Consider the following 14,549-nt stretch of genomic DNA (forward strand, 5'->3'; position numbering starts at 1 on the left):
TGAACTTTTGATTCATCATGCTTATTTGGAGTCGGGTGGATTCCCGCCTCGGAGGATTACGGCTCATTCTACTAGGTAAGTTTCTACTTCCTGGGCTTTTTAAGAATGAAGCTTCTGTTGATCAGATTTGCAAAGCAATGACTTGGTCTTCTTTGCATACTTTTACTATGTTCTACCATTTTTATGTTTTCTCTTCTTTAGAAGCAGTTTTGGTAGAATGGTACTTCAGACAGCTGTCTCAGTTTGATTCTTCTGCTTATAATTTCAGTTTTTTTCATTATAAAAATTTAAACTTTTTTGATTTGGGTAGTGGATTAATTTTTCAGCGGAATTGGCTGTCTTTATTTATCCCTCCCTCTCTAGTGACTCTTGCGTGGAAGTTCCACATCTTGGGTATTTATTATCCCATACGTCACTAGCTCATGGACTCTTGCTAATTACATGAAAGAAAACATAATTTATGTAAGAACTTACCTGATAAATTCATTTCTTTCATATTAGCAAGAGTCCATGAGGCCCACCCCTTTTTTTTGTGGTGGTTATGATTTTTTTGTATAAAGCACAATTATTCCAATTCCTTTTTTTTTTTTTTTTGATGCTTTCGCTCCTTTCTTATCACCCCACTTCTTGGCTATTCGTTAAACTGAATTGTGGGTGTGGTGAGGGGTGTATTTATAGGCATTTTAAGGTTTGGGAAACTTTGCCCCTCCTGGTAGGAATGTATATCCCATACGTCACTAGCTCATGGACTCTTGCTAATATGAAAGAAATGAATTTATCAGGTAAGTTCTTACATAAATTATGTTTTTTTTATAGCATATTTAGTTGGTTATGATTATTTATTCTGATATCCTTTATAGCCTTATATTTGGCTTATCAGAAAGTTAATTTTTACCAACTAGATATATTTTAACAGGTTTGGTATTCCTGCATACTGTTTATAGCTCTAATATATTGGTCTTCACCAAAGGATAGCTTTATAGTGACATTCAATAATGGTATAGCTTGTGTGGTTATCAGAATGAATAATAATGTCTGTGTGCTTGTTCACAGATATATTTTATATGATGTTTGTGCACTGTTTTTTCCAAAAGCAGTGTATTTTTTTAACTGTTTGTCAAGTTAGAGACTGAGATATTTTGAGCGTCTATATTTAGTTGGTTATAATGATTTATTCTGATACCCTTTATAGCCTTATATTTGGCTTGTCAGAAAGTTAGTTTTTACCAACGAGATATATTTTAACATGTTTGGTATTCCTGCATACTGTCTATAGCTCTAATGTATTGGTCTTAAACAAAGGATAGCTTTATAGTAACTTTTCAATATTGATATAGTTTGTGTGATTTTCAGAGTGAATAATAATGTCTGTATGCTTATCCACAGATAAGTATTTTATATGATGTTTATGCACTGTTTTTTCAAAAGCAGTGTATTTCTTAACTGCTTGTCAAGTTGGAGACTGAGGTATTTTGAGCGTCTATAATTCACGCTATTCCATTGCTAGATATTTGCTTATTCAATGGTGAGCAGTTATTGCTTAAATTAGAAAATGAAGCTTTTGCGTATATCAGGATTATATCACACTTCCTCTTATTGTACCAAGTTACTTTATTAAACTCTATGTCCTCTGGTATCACTTAGTAGAATAAATGCAGCACTGCTGATCTTAATACAAAACTTTGTATTTGTATATTTGTGAGTTGCAAGTATTTTGCTTTTTTTTATATATCAATAGGTAACAGAAAACGGCATTATGCTTAAAGCTTCTCTTATTGTTTAGTAAGAGTGATCCAAGGAATATCCGTTTACCCCACTAGTTTATCAGGAGATCAAATGATTTAACTTACAATATCATATAGAGCCTTTAATATTGTGAGCCATTCGTAACTTAGTATTCCTATTGTTTGTTACTATATTGTAACAGTTTCAGTTGTTTAGCGTATACTGTTAGAATTGTACCGGATAATTGCTTTAACCTATCACCACATACATCCGTGTCATAAACAGATGGCACTTCAGTGCCTTAGCTAATATTAACCACAACGCTCAAAAATATTACAGTTGTATATGTTTGTCATTATAAGTTTTTAACTATTGAAGACCACCAACTACTAAATTAACAGCTAAATTTGTTTGGACATGTAGGAGAGCAAAATTAAAAATAGGGAAACCCCTGACGCGGCGTTTCACATACGCTTCCTCAGAGGGGGTTACAGGGTTATTGTAACTTAGGTTAGGTTTTATTTTACAGGTACTTTTGTATTTATTTTAGCTAGGTAGTTATTAAATAGTTAATAACTATTTAATAACTATTCTACCTAGTTAAAATAAATACAAACTTGCCTGTAAAATAAAAATAAACGCTAAGCTAGCTACAATGTAACTATTAGTTATATTGTAGCTAGCTTAGGGTTTATTTTACAGTTAAGAATTTAGTTTTAAATACGAATACTTTATTTATTAATAGTAGGTTTTATTTAGATTTATTTTAATTATATTTAAGTTAGGGGTGTTAGGGTTAGACTTAGGTTTAGGGGTTAATAAATTTAATATAGTGGCGGCGACGTTGGGGACGGCAGATTAGGGGTTAATAAGTATAATGTCGGTGGCGGCGGTGTATGGGGTGGCAGATTAGGGGTTCATAACATAATGTAGCTGGCGGTGGGCTCTGGGAGCGGCAGGATAGGGGTTAATACATTTATTAGAGTGGCGGTGGGCTCCAGGAGCGGCGGTTTAGGGGTTAATAACTTTATTTAGTTGCGGCGGGGTCCGTGAGCAGCGGGATAGGGGTAAAAAAGTATAGTATAGTGTGGGTGTTTGGTGACAGTATACTAATAAAGCTGGGAAAAAGCCGAAGGGCAGCGAGATCGATTACTGTTAGTTAACAACAGTCTGCTGCTCATCGCGCCGTACTTGGTGCGCGGCTTTTTGACAGCTTTTTTGGTAACTTTGGAGAACGTATCTAGGTCCACGGCAGCGAAGTTAGGCAATCTTAGGCGAGCGTATTGGTGCCGTCGAATGCAACGAAGTTGACAGCTTGATAAGTAGATGCCTTTATGTGCAAGATATCATGTATTTTGCAAATTAATACAATTATATATGTAAATTACAAGAAGAATGCTGTATTATCAGTTAATCTAATATGACATCATTGGCTTTTTTTTCTGTGTGGTTTGGCCATACACAAAAATGGTAACAAGTGGAAAAGGACAGTTTGGGATTTTATCAGCTTTTGAATTTGTGAGAATGGGCCTATAAATGTGTATCGTGATTTTGGATTGGGATCACTTGGAAAAGAACTGTCCCATGATAAGTATAGGGGCAATCCAAAAATGTGTTATTGGTGCAAGGAAACAATAGGAGTATGTTATCTTGATGCTGTAAACAATTGTGGTCATTCTGATGATATTTTTCAAATTATAACTTGTGATCGACCCCTGTGTGTTTAATGGGTTATGTCAGCTCTACATCAGCAGTGCACTACTGGGAGCTAGCTGAGCACATGATATGAGCCAATGACAAGAGGCATATGTGTGTAGCCTTCTGATAGCTCCCAGTAGTTGATTGCTATTCCTGAGGCTACCTTTTCAACAAAAGGATTCAAAGAGAACAAAGTACCTAAGCATTTCATGCTCTATCTGAACATCTAAAATTTAAATTTCATGTCCATTCTTCATCCTCACATAAAATGTTATTGAGATGTGAAGTTCTGCAAGACAGGATCTTGCCTTTTTCACATGTAAGCTGCTTGCAATCACATATCAGGTAAAAGGAGGTATATAAAGTTGCCACTGAAGTAGTGTTACAATTTTGGGGAAGCAATGTAGCAAGTATAGTGTGAAATTCTAGTCAAATTTGCATTGAAGTGCATTTCAATTTGACCTGTATGTCTCTTTTAATATAATTTGCAGCAGTGAGCGAGTCAGTAGTATACTCCTTGTGGTATTTAACAGGAAAGTCTGGTGTCTTTTGTAGAAAATGAAGTAAGCTGATTAAGGCGCATTAAAGACGACACCAGAAGGTCAGAGGAAGGACAGAGATCAGCTGGCCAAAAAAACCTACCTCATATTTACAGCTCTTATAAATAATATCATATTTCAAAGATTGGCAGAAAGACTGAAGGAATAACTCAAGTCAGATGTCAGAGCAGCTTTTCTTCCAAACGTCTGTGTGTCTGTGTTCCTCTGTGGTTATCTCATTAACTCAATGGAGCTAAAATAAAATAAAAAAAAAAAAACATTAAATTAACATTTAGCATGGATATTGCTTTTGCAGAAATTAAAGTGATGGTAAATCCAAGTGTTTAAAAAAGGCTAGGATTTCCCATCACTAAAAATAAACAGGACTTTCAGTAAACACGTTTTACTTCTCCAGACTGGTTCCCATCTTGTGGAACCCTCTGCTTCGCTTCACAAGACTCTCCCCTCGTTTTGAAAGCTTCAAGCACTCCCTAAAGACTCTTCTGTTCAGGGATGCATGCAACCTACGCTAACCTTTCCTAATACCAGTTCCTCTCCTCCATTGCTATCCCCTGAACCCCCTTAGAATGTAAGCCTAAGAGCCCAACTGTTTGCAGATCACCTTTATAAGAGCTGACTGCAACAGTGCGACTCTAGGCAGGGCATTTGATCACAATAATTGCTACCTTGTATACAGCCTATGTTCATAGCGCTGCAGAATCTGTTGGCGCTCTACAAATAACCGATAGTAATAATAATAATAATAATAAAAAAAGGTTCTAAACTTACCCTTTTTGTGCCTTGGCCTTCTTGCTAAAATCAGCACATCTGGACGACCTTGGCACAGCACTCTTTTCTCAATGATGGGATGTTTCCACCTCTAAACCAATAGCCGTGCTAGCATACAGAACAGTGTCATATGACTAGCACGGCTATTGGTTTAGAGTTGAAAACGTCACCTCATTGTGAAAAGAGCGCTGTGCAGTGGGCGGCGGGAGCCACTGAGTTTAGTGAAGTATAGCACCCTTTTTAACAAAGTGATGGCAAATCCTAGCATTTTGGAAACACTTGGATTTACCATCGCTTTAACACGTTGCCCGACGAAGAAGTCTGCAATGCATTTTACAGCAATATGCTACATCTGTCCTGTGCAATGCATTTTACAGCAATATGTTACAGCTGTCCTGTGCAATGCATTTTACAGCAATATGCTACATCTGTCCTGTGCAATGCATTTTACAGCAATATGTTACAGCTGTCCTGTGCAATGCATTTTACAGCAATATGCTACATCTGTCCTGTGCAATGCATTTTACAGCAATATGTTACAGCTGTCCTGTGCAATGCATTTTACAGCAATATGTTACAGCTGTCCTGTGCAATGCATTTTACCTCTCTTACAGTCAAGGAATTAAAACCTTAACATTTTATAATTTTTGTAAAACCAAAGTTGATCTATAGGACACTGTCTCAAATCCCCTTTGCATTATTGTTGTGACATTTATGTTGTGTTGCCGTTTTTAACATTAACATCCTTTATACTGCAATTATTTTTCAATAGCCAAGCTCCACCCACTATTTGTCTTATTTGGAGGAGCCAATCTAGGCTTTAGTCTGCAGACAGCAAGGCTATCCCTGGTTTTAATGGTTGTATTGAGTGAATTGTTTTTCAGTTGTTTTCTGGTAAAGCCTCTTAGGGACATATGTGTAGCAGGGTTAGCATTAAGAATCTAAATTACATACATGAGAATTTCAGAGCTCCATTACAAAAAATAGGGGGCAAAATAAATAATGAAAAGATATTGCAAAGTTGTTTCATTACACATAACAAAATATTTTATAAGCAAACCTCAATGTGTTTGCTGTCTCTTTAATGGGAAATAGCATATATTAGCAGGTAGAGGGGCAATAAATATAACAATAAATAAAAAGCATTTGAAGCATTGTATTACAGTTGCTGTAGGCAATGTTAGAAAGATTGTAAAGCTCAAAGCATTATCTCGATTTTCACTCCATCCCTCCATTTTCTCCTGCAGAATGTGGCCAGTTAGGGACAAATATGTGTTTTTGCTTTGGGACTTAAATATTTATTTTAAAGGATTACTTTCTGTTATAATTTTTAAGCTAAACAACTAACATATTAAAGTTAATAAACATTAATTAAAACCTACTGACCTATATTTTCTCCAAAACGAAGTTTCATAACGTTCTTAAAGTTATATCTTTTATTCGCCGATGATGTCACGTTATCCTGCCCACTATTTTCAGCACTGAGTGTTCAAAATACTTAAACCAATAACTTTGTGTTTAAAGCACCATTTTGAAACCTAGGTATTGCAAACGGATTGGTACAGAGCAAAGGATACCCACGGAGTGGGTTTGGAAAACAATTAAATTTGCAGACAAGATTTCTGATATACGGTAGAGATATGTTAATGAAATGCTATTGATAAAAAGCGTATTTGGGGTAGTTAGTAACAGGCATAGAAAATATTTACTTACAGTGGCCCTTTAATGCCCCTTTTAATGTTTTTTTTCTTCTTCTTCTTGAAATAGACTTTTCTTTCCATTTGTTTTATTTCTTGACAATTTGTTGGCTACTTGTCCAGTGGTGTCTCTAGGAGTTTGCGGACCGCACCCAGGTGACACCTCAGGGAGGGCGACACCAAACCTAGTGACCCCACTATATGGGCTGTTTGGCTGCCTTGCTGCTTCTCTGATGAGTCCGCTCTCATCTTCTCTGCTATTTATCTTTTTTATCCAACTGGCTGCTTTCCCGCCCCCTCCCCAGCCTTTTTCCACTCCTACTAAATTGCTAATTGATTTACTTACCTACCATGCCGGCTACAGGGATCATGTGGTCTGAAGTGGCCGGCAGTTTGACTGTAGCTCACGTGTGGTAATATAATTAGCGCAGCGCTCTCATTCTGGTGTCCCTCCCGGCTCTGTCCCTGTCTCCGGTAGGTAAGGTGTTAAGGAAGGGGAGTACAGTTCTTATGGGGAGATTTATTAACAAACAGGTGAAAAAAAGTTTACATGGAGCTATATTTTGGCAAATTGTAAAAATATTAGTTTAATTTGTTTCCCCACTAACAGTTTGGATATATATATTAATGACCATTGCTTGTAAATAACTATTATAAATATGGATCTGCACTTTTGACACTTTTATATATTTTTTTTAGATTAATATATTAGAAATAGTTATTTTCAAATTTTCAAATTTTTAAAAGACACTGGAATGCACTTGTTTTTCAATTCTTAACATTGACCAATTCCAGAGTAATGGATTAACTGGGGCAGTAATTAAAAAAAAAGGGCAATAGATATAGATGAGCTGCTGTCTCTGAAGCAGGGAGTGATTCAGTGGAGAGGAAGACAGATAGAGATCTCCTTGTGCTTATATATTGCTTTGTGTAAGAAAAGAAATATTGCCATGAATAAGTTTGTGCTGGATAGGGTCTACTTTTTATTTTCTCTTTGTTTGTTAATATTTACTTTTTCAGACCTCTCACTCACAAGCTCACAACTGAGATAAAAAACAGCAATGGAAGAGTTAGTTACCACATCTGGCCAAATGGGAAAAGCCCAGGTACCTCGCAAAGGTCTCTTCCAAAAACCTGGGTCCCTAAACAGCCACACAATGCAGGCTCACAATCAAACAACTGTGTAAAAATGAAGGGTGCACAAGCTTATGTAATCTCCCCAAACATATACAAAACACGGGAGGGGTCAGCACTCTCAGGCCGGACCGGGTACACATCCTATGGCCCTGTAACATGCACAGCCCTGGGTTCAAAACAGCACTCTCAGGAAGCTGCACTGTCACCAGAGCCACAGGCAGTTAACCCCAGGCAGGCCTGGGTGCAAGGCCCAAACAGGGAAAATTACAAAAAAATAGGGTTGCACCGATACCGATACTAGTATCGGTATCAGTGCCGATACCAAGTATTTGCATGAGTACTTGTACTCGTGCAAATGCACCGATACTTAAACCGATACCTCCAATTCCTACCCATATTCCCGTTCTGCCAATACAAATTGCTGTTATTTGTATTATTGTACGTCAGAGCAGTGCTCCAAAAGCTGCTACTATACAGCTGGAAGTTTACCTGGGTGAGATCACTGTACCTCATTCAGGCAAACACCTGAAGTACTGGGCAGTTAATAAACTAAGATTTAATGGCCCAAAAATATTTTTCTGACCCATGCAGTAGTGTGAAAAGTGAAAGACTGTTCAGCTTAGCGTCAAACGTCCTTACTGATAGCAGAAACAGACTTATAGCTGAACATGCAGAGATGCTTCTGTTCCTTTATAAGAACTTGCCACTAACTTTTGAAAAAATATTCCAATTGCTAGATTACCTGTTATACTGCTAGTTCTCATCTTGCACATTTATGCTCAAAACATACTGTACTCTGAGGAACATCCTTTGCCAGGGTTGGACTGGGAATAAAAAGCAGCCCTGGAAAAATATGAAGACCAGCCCTATTTTCTGTTGAGTCAGTAGAATGAAAATGCCCCATTTTTCTCAAAGTGGATTACTGGAATACTCATTTCTCAATATTATTTTCAGAATTAAATTATATTACTTTGTATCAAGTACAAATGTCAGATTGATGAGTTATATAGGCACCCTACAACCCAATTGCATCTAGTAATCACCCCTTTAAATTGTAGCTTTCCAACCCCAGCTGCTGCAGCTGTTATTTATTGCTATTATTAATATATTTATTTATAAACATATTCTGTGAACTTTGTGACAACAAACACATAAAACTTTTATTATTTCAAAATGTCTTTTGAGATACAGTTCATAATTATAAAGAAGTGATCTTAAATCATTGGTCTGTATTGTGCTTGGTAAACTGTCATGACATAAAAAAGTATCGGTAGTTGGTATCGGTGAGTATTTGAAAAGAAGTATCGGTACTTGTACTCGGTCTTAAAAAAATGCATATATATATACTGTATATATACAGTGGATATAAAAAGTCTACACACCCCTGTTAAAATGTCAGGTTTCTGTGATGTAAAAAAAATAGACAAAGAGAAATCATTTCAGAACTTTTTCCACCTTTAATGTGACCTATAAACTACACAACTCAATTGAAAAACAAACTGAAATCTTTAAGGTGGAGGGAAGTAAGCAAAAAAAACTAAAATAATGTGGTTGCATAAGTGTGCACACCCTCTTATAACTGGGGATGTAGCTGTGTTCAGAATTAAGCAATCACATTCAAAACCATAAATAAGAGTCATCACACACCTGCCATAATTTAAAGTGCCTCTGATTAATCCCGAATAAAGTTCAGCTGTTCTAGTAGGTCTTTCCTGACATTTTCTAAGTCACGTCCTACACAAAAGCCATGGTCCGCAGAGAGCGTCCAAAGCATCAGAGGGATCTCATTGTTAAAAGGTATCAGTCAGGAGAAGGGTACAAAAGAATTTCCAAGGCATTAGATATACCATGGAACACAGTAAATACAGTCATCATCAAGTGGAGAACATATGGCACAACAATGACATTACCGAGAACTGGATGTCCCTCCAAAATTGATGAAAAGACGAGAAGAAAACTAGTTTGGGAGGCTACCAAGAGGCCTACAGCAACATTAAAGGAGCTGCAGGAATATCTGGCAAGTACTGGCTGTGTGGTACATGTGACAACAATCTCCCGTATTCTTCATATGTTCGGACTTTGGGGTAGACGGCAAGATGGAAGCCCTTTCTTACGAAGAAAAACATCCAAGCCCAGATAAATTTAGCAAAAACACATCTGAAGTCTCCCAAAAGCATGTGAGAAAAGGTGTTATGGTCTGATGAAACCAAGGTTGAACTTTTTGGCAATAATTCCAAAAGATATGTTTGGCGCAAAAACAACACTGCATATCACCAAAAGAACACCATAACCACAGTGAAGCATGGTGGTGGCAGCATTATGCTTTGGGGCTGTTTTTCTTCAGCTGGAACTGGGGCCTTATTCAAGGTAGAGGGAATTATGAACAGTTCCAAATACCCATCAATATTGGCACAAAACCTTCAGGCTTCTGCTAGAAAGCTGAACATGAAGAGGAACTTCATCTTTCAGCATGACAACGACCCAAAGCATACATCCAAATCAACAAAGGAACGTCTTCACCAGAAGGAGATTAAAGTTTTGGAATGGCCCAGCCAGAGCCCAGACCTGAATCCAATCGAAAATCTGTGGGGTGATCTGAAGAGGGCTATGCACAGGAGATGCCCTCGCAATCTGACAGATTTGGAGTGTTTTTGCAAAGAAGAGTGGGCAAATCTTGCCAAGTCAAGTTGTCCCATGCTGATAGACTCATACCCCAAAAGACTGAGTGCTGTAATAAAATCAAAAGTTGCTTCAACAAAGTATTAAGGCTGTGACACACTGCAAGCGGAGCGGCGCGCAGTGTGTACATGCGGATGTGTGCACTCAGTGTGTCCTTTTCATCTCTAAACACTCTGCTGTGTCAGGTTGCGTAACTGAGTGCTCAGAGATGAAATATTTGATCTTCAGAAGCGACGCGAGCGCGAAGCAGCTGCTTCGCCTCGCGCTGCATCGCTTGCAGTGTGTCACAGCCTTTAGTTTTTATGCAACCATATTATTATTTTTTTATTATTTTTACTTCCCTTCACCTAAAAGATTTCAGTTTGTTTTTCAATTGAGTTGCATAGTTTATAGGTCACATTAAAGGTGGAGAAAGTTCTGAAATTATTTATCTTTGTCTCTTTTTTACATCACAGAAACACAACCACTACCATTGTTAGCCTGTTCTTTGGCGATTAACCACCTGGGTGCAGCTTCTTTTCGCCCAGTAATGCTTTTCACAGAGTAGAACTTTCCTGTAGTATATCAGTCTGATACCGCCTATTACGGTCAGTCCAGCGCCGAAATACCAGGCAACCCCAGACGATCGTTTTGGCCTTCATTGGGCCTCGTCAGTGAGATGTAGCTATATTCCTCTAAGCACACTGAGCAAGGAGTCTACGTCTGGTTTCCTCTTTTTCTCATAGGGAGACTAAATACACACAGAAAGAAGCGTGCTCACAGGAACAAACGACCAGCTCAGTACCATTGTTAGCCTGTTCTATGTGCGCTTCTCTCTGTGTGTGTGTGTGTGTGTGTGTATATATATTATTTTTAACTCACAAACCATATATATATATCAAATAGATACAACCACACTAGTGGGGGGGGGGGGTGACACCATGAGTTACCGCACCAGGTGACACCAATTCCAGTGATGCCAGTAAATTATTTGGTCTTCAATCTTAAAGGAACATTGTAGTGCAGAATGATGTGGTCTAATTCATTAGGGCATGTAATGGTTTCACTCTTCTATGGCTTCGCTTGCATTGCTGTTTACAGTTTACAAATGTTTGTGTTTAATCCCCACAAAAGTTAAATACTTAGGTAAAGTTCCACTGCAGCTCTTGATCTTAACAGAGCTTGCTAGTATTGACAGGGTTGTGCAACTGACAGTTAACTCACCATATTGTTCCTGCTTGGGACTAGTAGTTCTCACAAGCCTTTGAGCAGGACTTTATCCTTTGCAGAGAGAAGTCAATAGTAAACTTTCATAATTCAGATTGAGCATGCAGTTTTAAACCTTTCCAATTTTCTTCTGTTATTTCATTTGCTTTGTTCTCTTGGTATGCTTTGTTGAAAAGAATACCTTGGAAGGCTCAGGAGCAGCAATGCACTACTCTGAGCCAGCTTGTGATTGGTGGCTGCACATATATGCTTCTTGTCATTGACCCACCTGATGTGTTTAGCTAGCTCCCAGTAGTTCATTGCTGCTCCTTCTGCAAAGGATATCAAGAGAATGAAACAAATTTGATCATAGAAATCAACTGGAAAATATATAAATATGCTCCATCTGAATCATAAAAGAAAGGGCTAGATTACAAGTGGAGCGCAAATTTATTGCGTTCCCGTAAATGGGCAAATTCGTCCTTTTACGGGCGCAAGATAAATAAGCAGCCATTACAAGTGGCTGGTTAATGCTACCGCGAGTTAGTGCTCCTCTAGTTCATTTTTAAAATGTCCCCTAATTGCCCCCCAAATAAACTGTGTAGTGCCTTTAATAGAATAAAAATTGTTAGATTTGTAGTTTTAAATCATAAAGCAGCTTTTATGGGTTAAAGTGAGCGTCTCTGGGCACTGAAAATGGGGACTGTGTGTTCCCTGTAAATATATATGAATATATATTTATGTGTTAATTTGTGCATATACACATATTAACACATAAATATATATATATTTACACTTTGCTGTCCATAGCTGCGCAACTTACCCACTTTGCTGTCTCACAGCATGAGTACGAGGCTCCCATTGGGAACGTAAATCTTCCAGGCAATGCAAACCCTTGCACTGCCCTCAACTTGTAATACCAGTGCACATTTGCGTGCGCTAGTATTACGGAGTGGAGTGCAAATATTGCGCTCGCGTAAGTAATATTTTGCACTCCACTCATAATCTGGTCCATAGCATTCCATGGTGAGAAGTACATAAATGACTTGTTTTAACAAATTAAAGCGTGTCATTTTTTAACTACTGTGTCACTTTAGTGATCTAGAGATCAGCGTCATGGGCACTTGCAGCCCTCCAATGGTAATGATGATGATCTTGATGCTGGGCACTAGGCGGTGGCTTTGTACCTATAGCAACATGAAATATTTTGGACGGGAGACAGTTGTGATCTCACTTTGCTTTTATTATTGTTATTATTACTATTTATCTGTAGAGCAAGCACGAGCGGGGGGGAGTAGGTTGGAGCGGGGAGGGGGCCGCGAGCGGGGGGAGCGCTGCACTACAAGAAAAAAAAAAAGTTGAGAGCAGCAGGGAGGGGGGAAAGAGGGAGGGAGAGGGGACCCAAGTGGACGGGAATTTTGGACCGTGTACACGGGCTTTAGGACTAGTAGATAATAAATAAATAGCCATGTGATAAGGGGGCTGTCAGAAGATGCTTAGATACAAGGTTATCACAGAGGTAAAAAGTGTATTAATATAAACATGTTTTCTGTGCAAAACTGGGGAATAGGTAATAAAGGGATTATCTATCTTTTTAAACAATAACATTTTTAGAGTAGGCTGTCCCTTTAAGAATGTTTTATGAGTTTTTTGGGTTTCTTTTAAACTCCTCTACTAGTAGAGACAGTTGTCCTCATTAGCCAGTGAAAATTAGTAGGAAGTACAAAATCTTCAGTTTAAGTTTCAACTTGTGTAAATGTTGCTCTTTCCTGTGCATGATACTACAGTGTCTCTTTAAAGGACTGCTAAACACAGTATAATAGCATAATCAATAAATGCATAATAAATAGACAATGCAAAAGAACTGTGAATTTTAGTAGTATTAGATTTTTTGTTAAATTTAAAATGTATTTTTATTTTCCTTACAGCCACCAGCCAATCACAAAATGCATATACTTATATTATGTGAATCTTGCACATGCTCAGTAGGAGCTGGTGCCTCACAAAGTGTGCATATAAAAAGATTGTGCACATTTAGATAATGGAAGTGAATTGGAAAGTTGTGTAAATTATGTGCTCTGTCTTTTGATTTTAGTGGTACGGATCACTAGCATCAATAAACTAAACTCAAAGAGGCCTATTTATCAAACTCCGAATGGAGCTTGAGGGCCCATGTCTAAAGACCGCTGCTCCATAACCCTGTCCGTCTGCTCTGAGCAGGCGAACAGACATCGCCGGAATTCAACCCGATCGAGTACGATCGGGTTGATTGACACCCCCTGCTGGCGGCCAATTGGCCTAGAGTCTGCAGGGGGCATTGCTGGTGCAATGCTGAATACGGCGAGCGTATTGCTCTCCGCATTCAGCGATGTCTGTCGGACCTGATCCGCACTGTCAGATCAGGTCCGACAGACATTTTATAAATATGCCTCAAATTGTTGTTTCCTGAGAGATTAAATCAGTGGTGTATTTAGGTTTTGTACTTTACTTCTCATACAGAAACCTGACAACCTTTTTTTTAATATTTTCCTCATTTATAGTTCTCACACCACAGCAGTTACATATTAACTCTGTCCTGCCAGTATTGTACACACAGAGCCCAGTGTTTGACCCCTTTTCTCCATTAATCCCTGCAGTGCAGTGATTGATTTAACCCCTATAATGACAGTAACCAATTTACAGAAGTGATTTAACCTCCATATTGCCAGTAACCACACAGCATAGTAATTTAACCTTAATGTAGTCAGTATCATACACGGAGTAGAGCTTTAACCCATTAACACCAGGAGCAGTCAGGTGTCTGCTTCCCTGGTAATCTCTGACAACGCAATATTCCTTTATACTCCCCTTGATATGTTGTGATAGTTATTCCCTCTGCTAGACAAATAGATAACAGTGTGTTATGTGGAGATAAATGATGTATACAGCATTACCCTTAGCATTATGGGTAAACTTGGGTGTGGCATCATTTACCTTGGCCAGGTCCGGGTATCAGATTTCTGGGCAGAGAAGTTTGCACAAAATATTATGGAATTCATCTATACTGAGGGGCACAATGCCTGCACTTTGTGGTGCTGGTGAGTTTCACTTTGCAACACTT

General features: G+C 38.3%; 1 protein-coding gene across 1 annotated transcript in view; it reads left to right on the forward strand.

Moving 5' to 3' along the window:
* Positions 1-14,549, forward strand: part of RGS9 (regulator of G protein signaling 9) — a 474,238-nt gene that overhangs the window by 436,693 nt on the left and 22,996 nt on the right. The window lies entirely within an intron of this gene.

This window comes from Bombina bombina, chromosome 1 (assembly GCF_027579735.1).
Source record: "Bombina bombina isolate aBomBom1 chromosome 1, aBomBom1.pri, whole genome shotgun sequence".
Taxonomy (NCBI): Eukaryota; Metazoa; Chordata; class Amphibia; order Anura; family Bombinatoridae; genus Bombina; species Bombina bombina.